This window comes from Poromitra crassiceps (assembly GCF_964638095.1).
Source record: "Poromitra crassiceps genome assembly, chromosome: 27".
In the NCBI taxonomy this organism is placed as follows: domain Eukaryota; kingdom Metazoa; phylum Chordata; class Actinopteri; order Beryciformes; family Melamphaidae; genus Poromitra; species Poromitra crassiceps.
This window is the reverse complement of record NC_139650.1, coordinates 6341571-6351241: the sequence shown is the minus strand read 5'-3', so window position 1 is coordinate 6351241 and position 9671 is coordinate 6341571. Positions and strand designations below refer to the sequence as shown.

The 9671-nt window shown below is 44.7% G+C and overlaps 1 long non-coding RNA gene across 1 annotated transcript; it reads left to right on the top strand.

Moving 5' to 3' along the window:
* The first annotated feature begins 559 nt into the window (after nucleotides 1-559).
* On the top strand, nucleotides 560-7519 carry LOC310799027. The gene is made up of 4 exons (XR_014553800.1): nucleotides 560-672; nucleotides 980-1066; nucleotides 1588-1628; nucleotides 7272-7519. It is a non-coding gene; the product is annotated as an uncharacterized lncRNA (long non-coding RNA).
* The last annotated feature ends 2152 nt before the right edge of the window (nucleotides 7520-9671 follow it).

Genomic DNA, 9671 nt, shown 5'->3' with positions numbered 1-9671 from the left:
GTGAGCGCATGCGTGTGTGCGTGTGCGTGTGTGACACCTGTGCATTCACATTCATCACATCTGATATTATGGGCGAAGACACTATGTTGGAGAAAAACTATTAAAGACAAAAAGTGCGGGAAAATATGACATTACTGTATGGCATGAAGAAGATATTCTCTGTCACCTTGTTACAATAAGTCTGTACCTTAATCCTCTAATATGTTTTATCTGTTGCTCTCTCATTTTGGATTTGAACTTTGTTATACCCACATGTACAACTCACATGTGCCTTTAACTGTTTGCTTTCAGTAGGACCAACCAGACCAACTACAACCAAACCAACAACAACCAAACCAACTACAACCAAACAAACAACCAAACCAACAACAACCAAACCAACCAAGCCAACCAAACCAACCAAACCAACCAAACCAACCAAGCCAACCAAACCAACCAAACCAACCAAGCCAACCAAACCAACCAAACCAACCAAGCCAACCAAACCAACCAAACCAACCAAACCAACCAAACCAACCAAACCAACCAAGCCAACCAAACCAACCAAACCAACCAAACCAACCAAACCAACCAAGCCAACATCAACAACCCACTCTCTCACCTCATCAGCATCCAACACAGTCCCAGCTGCTACATCTCCAGGGTCTTCAACCAAACAAGATGACAGTCCTGGTAAGAAACCATGTTTGCAGCTTACTTCAAGGTTGTTATCTCACCCAATATTTAATGAATTAATTAATGAATTAATTAATTAATTCATTCATTATTTTTGAAACCAACATTCTTATGGTGTGATTGTAGTGTGATAAGGTGGATTTGGTTGCTGTATATAGTAAGCTAGTCTCTACTCAACACTGTGTGTGTGTGTGTGTGTGTGTGTGTGTGTGTGTGTGTGTGTGTGTGTGTGTGTGTGTGTGTGTGTGTGTGTGTGTGTGTGTGTGTGTGTGTGTGTGTGTGTGTGTGTGGTTTCTTCTTGCAGACAACTCGCAGAGAACTCTGATCATAATTGTGTCTGTCTGTGTGGTGGTGCTGCTGCTTCTGCTCACTCTGGTCCTCGTCTGCAAACGTAAGAGATTTCATCATCACTTTGACCACTAAAAATGCCATAGATTAATTAAATCATGATGTCATGCCATCTGTTTTTATGGGAGTGAGCAGGCTGAGAAGTGATTCAGAAAACTAACAATCATTTTACAGTTTTTCAATCCTGCATTTCCTGCAAGTTAAGTGTGACCACAGTCAGCTTTGCTGGAGTCTCAAGTCAAATGTGTATATAGATCTGTGTATGTTTTCCTATCCCATAAATCATCTTTCAACTCAGAATGATTTTGTCCCTCTGGGGTGTCCAGAGTCCAGACCCCCAGGCTGAGAACTCCTGGGTTATAGAGAGACAGCTGTGTTATAATTTGATGAAAGATTAATGAAATGAATCCACTCTCTTTCCTTCATTTTGATGCATTTCTTCTGCTTCCCTCCCTCTCCCTCTCTCTCTCCCTCTCTCTCCCTCTCCCTCTCTCTCTCCCTCTCTCTCACTCTCTCCCTCTCTCACTCTCCCTCTCTCCCTCTCTCATGTGTGCTGCTTCTCAGGACGTGTGCCTTCAAGAAATACAGCTGTTGGAAACAGAGAGGTTAGTATATATTAATACGCTCCTACCAGAGAAATGTTGTTATATTATGTTACATATCATCATATATAAACCAAACATACTACATACTGTTTCAACTTGACAACATAAACATTGTAAATTGGCCCTAGTCCTAGTCCTAACAGTCTATAGCCCATCTGAATGTATGGTTATATATGTGCAGCCCATATATGTTCAATCATTATGTAACTTACAATATAACATTACCAACACGTTCTCACTCCAAACTTGTACCAGAGCCTCATTTTGTCACGCGCCTTGTGCATTTGAGGTAACGAGCCCCAGTACCTTGTGCATTTGAGGTAACGAGCCCCGGTACCTTGTGCATTTGAGGTAACGAGCCCCGGTACCTTGTGCATTTGAGGTAACGAGCCCCGGTAGTTGTGCATTTGAGGTAAGGAGCCCCCGGTACCTTGTGCATTTGAGGTAACGAGCCCCAGTACCTTGTGCATTTGAGGTAACGAGCCCCGGTACCTTGTGCATTTGAGGTAACGAGCCCCGGTAGTTGTGCATTTGTGGTAACGAGCCCCGGTACCTTGTGCATTTGAGGTAACGAGCCCCGGTAGTTGTGCATTTGTGGTAACGAGCCCCGGTACCTTGTGCATTTGAGGTAACGAGCCCCGGTAGTTGCATTTGTGGTAACGAGCCCCGGTACCTTGTGCATTTGTGGTAACGAGCCCCGGTAGTTGTGCATTTGTGGTAACGTGCTCCACAGACACACCCCAGTAACGTTGTGTCGTTGGGCGTATTATGGAACGTGCCACGGTCGGAAAAAAAACAGCATGGGGTCACACAGTGGTCACATTACACCCTGGGACTCCACAGGTTGGGTTTAGGCATTGATGGTCTTATAGGGGTAGCATTGGGTAGCTAGTCTTAGGGTTAGTCATTGGGTAGGTGCTCTTAGGGTTAGGGTTAGTCATTGGGTAGCTAATCTTAGGGTTAGTCATTGGGTAGGTGGGCTTAGGGTTAGTCATTGGGTAGGTGGTCTTAGGGTTAGTCATTGTGTAGGTGGTCTTAGGGTTGTTAGGATGACGTCATCATTCCTACTTTGACGTCGTCATTCCTACTATGATGTCATCGATCACTGATGATGTCATGATTCATAGGCGTCTTTCATGCCTTTCGCCGGTGATGTCATAACACAGGTGATGTCATATTCACATCTATAAGGGCCTGTTCCTGCAGGCTCTCGCGAGTGATTCATAAATTCACATCAAGGATCATACCAATCTCTGCAACGTCTGCAACCTGCAACTTCTGCAACCAGCAACTTCTGCAATCTCTCTGCGACCGTTCCCAAACCTCGAACTGTGCAGCCTTAGCCATCAAGTTCCACAACACCCCAGCTTCTCAAGACCTACCAAGTTTCCCGTGACCCCCAACTACCCGCGAATAGATCCCCATGTCTGACACCGATCCTGACAGTATGAATCACTCGGAAACGGATTTAGCGGATAGATTTCCACCGATCAAAGAGGCCTCAGCTGACCCACCAGGCGGTCAGCTGGATATCTCCACTCATCCTGATACCTTCACTCATCCTGATGTCTCCACTCGTCCTATCACGTTCGGAGACTTCCAGATCATACTTAAGCACCTGATTGCCCACCAGGAGGAAGCAATCCAGGCTGTGGCTTCCAAGGCCGAGGATCGGTACGCCCTCTTGATTGGCCGGCTAGATCGTCTCGAAGGGCTAGGCCCCCATGGTGTCACCCCGCAGCCTCTGCAAGACCTCGCACTCGAGTCAAGACGCCTGATTGCCCACCAGGAAAAAGCAATCCAGGCTCTGGCTTCCGAAGCCGCTGATCGGCACGCCCTCTTGATTGGCCGGCTAGATCGTCTCGACGGGCTAGGCCCCCAGGGTGCCATTCCGCAGCCTTCTGCCCCTCCTGCCCCAGCTTTCGAGCGCACCGCCGTTCCGGAGGTTTCCAGACCTGCTACTCCCCCGTCCACAGTGGCCATGGCTTCTAGCTCTGCCTCTCGGCCGCCCCCAGCTGCTAAGGGCATATTCTGGGGGGGAGTTCGCGTCATTCCAGAGCAGGGGCACCCACATTTGAGCCCCAGCAGCCATCTGTACCGTGATCTGACCGGCAGGGTTCGCATCACACCAGAGGAGAGGCAGCGCCGTTTGGACACCCGGAGCTGCCTGTACTGTGGTCGAGCCGGGCATTACCTCTCCTCCTGCTCCCGGCGTCCAGTAAGTGGTCCCACCGCTCGCCGGCCCGTGGTACTCTCAGTGGATCAAGACTCTACGTGTCCAGCCGAAGAATCTGTACGGTTGGGTAGCGTTCCCTACAGGACCCAGGAGTGGCAGTGTGTCTCCGAGAGGGTTAACGAGTTGGAGAGGACTGTCGATCGTCTCATTGGGAAGTTCAATCGCTGCCTGCAGATCGGCTCCGTCCCCCCGCAGGGGGCCTCCGAGTCTGCTGGCCCTGAGGCACAACCTGAGGCACAACCTGTGGACCTGCCCCTCGCCGAGTCTGAACCCGTACCTGAGGCACAACCTGTGGACCTTCCCCTCGCCGAGTCTGAACCCGTACCCCAGCAGCAGCCAATTCCTGTCGTTGACCCACACGTAGGTTCCAGCTTCATGCTGGGAGGTTCCCGTAGTGTCGTCAGCCCTCGGTCAAGAGCAAGAAGAAATAAGAGGCGTTTAAAGGAGGAGACGGTGGGTGACCTCCCCAAACTACAGGTCGGGAGGGCAGGCCTCGCTGTGTCAGATCCCCCTGCGGCTCTGCCTTCGGAGACGGCGGCATTTGACCCTTTTGATGGTCTCCAGCCTCCCGTGTTTGGATCGTGCCCCGGGGGATGGCCGGCCCCAGAGGATCCACCGGACCCGGTGGAAGTTCTGTCTACGTATCGGTCCATCTATGGCTTCGATATCCTGTATTAGGGAGGAGCACCTCCACTGTCCTACACCCCCTTTGGGGGTCTGACCACCTGCATCTAACCACCTGCTGAAGAGCACCTCACTCTCCTACACCCCCTTTGGGGCCTAACCACCTGCGTCTAACCACCTGCGGAAGAGCACCTCCACCAGAACCTACGGATTTTTTGTCTCCCAGATGCCATCCTTGATGGCCTCATTGGACGCCAGGTGACGTCCGTTGAGGGGAGGGTACTGTTAGGATGACGTCATCATTCCTACTTTGACGTCGTCATTCCTACTATGATGTCATCGATCACTGATGATGTCATGATTCATAGGCGTCTTTCATGCCTTTCGCCGGTGATGTCATAACACAGGTGATGTCATATTCACATCTATAAGGGCCTGTTCCTGCAGGCTCTCGCGAGTGATTCATAAATTCACATCAAGGATCATGCCAATCTCTGCAACGTCTGCAACCTGCAACTTCTGCAACCAGCAACTTCTGCAATCTCTCTGCGACCGTTCCCAAACCTCGAACTGTGCAGCCTTAGCCATCAAGTTCCACAACACCCCAGCTTCTCAAGACCTACCAAGTTTCCCGTGACCCCCAACTACCCGCGAATAGATCCCCATGTCTGACACCGATCCTGACAGGTTAGTCATTGGGTAGGTGGTCTTAGGGTTAGTCATTGGGTAGGTGGTCTTTAGGGCTGTCAATCTCCCTCTATAATCAAATTCGAATTTCAGTGCTTTATACATTTTAATATTCGAATTATATTCGAATATTTTAATTAATTTTTAATTGAATTAAAAAAAAAAAAAAAAATTTTTTTTTTGGTCTGAGTGAATTGTTGTCTTCTCTTATGTTATGTTCTGATTCTAAATATAGCTGAATCTTTGGGTTTGACCAAGTAAAACTTTTTCTAAGCATTTTACCAAATGTAGATGGAAAAGTGAATGGTGGATGAATATTCAAAATAATATTAGGCTTATCACAAATAGTCCAGCAATGATGTTTATTTAAGAAAACATGTTCCTTGTACAATGTACATACATTCATTGCATTAGAAAATAGGTCAGATAACCAGAGCTTAGTTAATATTCATCAGTGATGTATTGGTGCTGTCTGAAATGCTAAAATGAAATAATTGATAATAAAAAAGACACAGCCTTTGTTTGAGCTCCTTATCAATAAACAAATAAGTAAACTTTGCCAAAACAACAATGAGCCATGAACAAAAAAAAATCAGTCACGTATTGCACTTAAGAGCTACAGGTTTACATTCAGTATAGCAGCTTCAACAGTCAACTTCAGTTAACAATGAATGAACATACATTTTAAGAGCTACAGGTAGGTTTACATCAGTATAGCAGCTTCAACAGTCAACTTCAGTTAACACTCTTTTCTTCAAGTATGTTGTCAGAACTTGTCACTGTTCTAGTGTTCTAAAAAAAAAAAAAAAAAAAAAATTTTTTTTTTAAATAAATAAAAATTAAAATATTCGTTTTAAAAAAATAATAATAATCGAATTTCGTTCATAATTATTAAATTCGAATAATATTCGAATATCAAAATTCGTTTCAACAGCCCTAGTGGTCTTAGGGTTAGTCATTGTGTAGGTGGTCTTACGGTTAGTCATTGGGTAGGTAGTCTTAGGGTTAGTCATTAGGTAGGTGGTCTTAGGGTTAGTCATTGGGTAGGTAGTCTTAGGGTTAGTCATTGGGTAGGTGGTCTTAGGGTTAGTCATTGGGTAGGTGGTCTTACGGTTAGTCATTGGGTAGGTAGTCTTAGGGTTAGTCATTAGGTAGGTGGTCTTAGGGTTAGTCATTGGGTAGGTAGTCTTAGGGTTAGTCATTAGGTAGCTAGTCTTAGGGTTAGTCATTGGGTAGCTAGTCTTAGTGTTAGTCATTGGGTAGCTAGTCTTAGGGTTAGTCATTGGGTAGGTGGTCTTACGGTTAGTCATTGGGTAGGTAGTCTTAGGGTTAGTCATTGGGTAGGTAGTCTTAGGGTTAGTCATTGTGTAGGTGGTCTTAGGGTTAGTCATTGGGTAGGTGGTCTTAGGGTTAGTCATTGGGTAGCTAGTCTTAGGGTTAGTCATTGTGTAGGTAGTCTTAGGGTTAGTCATTGTGTAGGTGGTCTTAGTCATTGGGTAGGTAGTCTTAGGGTTAGTCATTGGGTAGGTGGTCTTAGGGTTAGGGTCTGGATATGGTGGTGGGCTTAAGGTTATGTATCTTCAAGCCCTAAGCCCCTAAGCCAAAAACTAGGCAGAGAGAGGCTCCTCTCTTCCCAACTCCTTCTGGACGACAAGCACGACAGCACAGTTGACCTTTGGTGCAGCTTTTTAACAGTCCACCTGTGGTGTGTTCCATCAAACACACAGGGTGTGTGACAAAGCACCACTCTGGTACGAGTTGGGAGTCAGCAGGCTGACATACAGTCCAACAACTAACATGTCATTTTCTCTACACATTTTGTGCGTGTTCATTGCTCAAATTAAGCAATATTAGATTCATTAACCAGTCACACCAACATCATGATAGATGACCCAGTGTTTGGGTTACAGCATAATTTGCATAACATTTGCACTTGTGATACTTCAAGTTAAAACGGCCATCAAATATCAAGTCAGGTTTTATTTCATACATACTACAGTACAGTAGGATTCATATGGATAATGCATTTTGTTTGGATTGGATTGGATTTTGCACTAAACACTATTCACACTTGTATCTTTCCTTCTTCCCTGCAGACCCTTCATGTCTATGATGAGATACAGGAGCGCCCCCAACAGCCAGACTCAGGAACTGCGCTTCCTTCGGTTTACGTCCTCGCAGGCTTTCCCACAAACCCCTCTGCCCCTCCCCTCTACTCCAACGTCACCCTCCCAAACGGCCCTGGAGCCACGCCCACTCACAACACCAGCTCCCCTGACTGTGTGTATTCTGCGCTTCCTTCGGTTTACGTCCTCGCAGGCTTTCCCACTGCCCCTCCCCTCTACTCCAACGTCACCCTCCCAAACAGCCCTGGAGCCACGCCCACTCACAACACCAGCTCCCCTGACTGTGTGTATTCTGCTGCGAGGAGCAACCAAAGCCCCGCCCACTCCACTGTCAATCACCCATCTGGACCTTGTGAGGATCCTCTCTATTCCACAGTCAACCTGCCACAATAACTGAGCAAAGATTGACTTAATTTCTCAACCTGAACCAAGTCTTGTCTTATGGCTGAGATTTCAATGGTCGTGCTGTTCTCATTGACTCCATTACACCTGGCATGGAAATGTGTTTTGGGTGATCAGATTGCAATCTGATAGTGCTTGACCACTATCAGATTTCTCTACGTTATGGAGGTTGCCTGATGCAATCGCAATCGGATCTCAATGTAGACACTGGAGACACATATTAATACCAAGTGTAAATGTAATCAGGTTAATGTGGTCAAGCACTATCAGATTGAAATCTGATCACCCGAAACACATTTTAATGCCGGTGTAAATGGGGTCAATTAATATGTGTCTCCAGTGTCCACATTGAGAGCCGATTGCGATAGCATCAGGCAAGCTCCGTAGAGCAGCAGAAAAACAGCAGTGGCTGTTGTTGTATGTGGATTGAGAACACATTTGTACTTCAACTTCAATGTTCAATGTGGTCACAATGTGTCCCTGACCACCTCCGGAGGTGGTCTGGCCAATCACATCACAATCCATCCTATATCCGATTACAATCTGATCACTGAAAACACATTTGAATGCCAGGTGTAAATGTGGTCATTGTTTTCATTCATCATTTTTCTAATTAAAACTAGCACAGACTTCAGGATGAGATGTTGTGTCTCGTTGAACTTTAAAGTTCATTGTAAATAATTCTGAGCTGGATTCACAAAATGATGCACTTTCTTTGAGACTCAGATGTTTTGTGCTCATATAACAGAGACATCATTTAAGCTACAATTCAGCATTCTTGCAGCCGTTGTTCTGTAGGTTATTCCTGCAGCATTGGAGGCATTTTGGACAGGCTCGCCTCAGCTCTGTCTAGTAATATATTGACATGAGAGTCAACTCTGGCTCAGCTGATTTGGTGCACTAGTGATTTCAGTCTACTCTTTGAATATGAACCATTAGGTCATTTAATTGAGATGATTTAAAGAGGCAATAGGATTTTCACTCTCCTGTAGCACAACATGACTAATATATCAGGGATTGATCAGGCTGATCAATATTAATGACTGAATGATCACTTCACCAGCAGCTGAGACTTCTGGCTTTCAAAAACTCACATGCTGGTCTGTACTCTCAAGACATTTCATTCTCAAAAAAAGAAAAAAAATCATCATTGTTATTCCAGTATTCAGCGTGGTGATATAATTTATTATCTTTCACCAGATATTTCTATTAGATCTCTGCTCTATTTAGCCAGCTTACTCCTCTCTCTAAAATGTGTGAAATGTTAGTTTATTTGTGTCAGTTAGAGGCCAAAAATATATATATATATTATATTATTATGTATTACATGTCATTACAATATATTACTTTTTTACTGAACACATTTGTACATTGTCCTATTTTATTCCTTGCAAAGTATGACTTTTATTGATAATATGATATTAAAAAGCACTGAATGCCACTGGCTTTGTGAACGTTTATTTCTGAACCACTGCAAAAGGCACATTCCTTTTTTTTTTTGAAGTTTATTTCAGGGACAACGTACAAAAAAACATTAATCTCCGAAGAGAAAAGATGCATTGCACTAGATTATAGCTTTTGCTATTTTACATCTCCCCCTTTTGAGTATTGTTTCTCTGTCACATATTGGTTTTAGCGGTTGCAGTAATCTGTAGGGGTGTCACGATACACTCAGTTCACGATACGATACGTATCACGATACTGGGTTCACGATAACGATACGATACGATACGATTTTAACAATATATTTTTTAAATTGAATAATGACAATATATGACTGGAAAAGTAGTATTTTATTTGAAATGCACAAATACAAAACATGCTGTTGTGGGAAATTGTTATTACAATAACAACTAGAAAAAACATGAGATTGGAGATAAGGCTTATCTTGAAATAGAATGAGTTACACCGTCACTTAGATTTACTTTGAACTAAAAGGTTTCTCAGCAGTATAAATTCTCATTATGC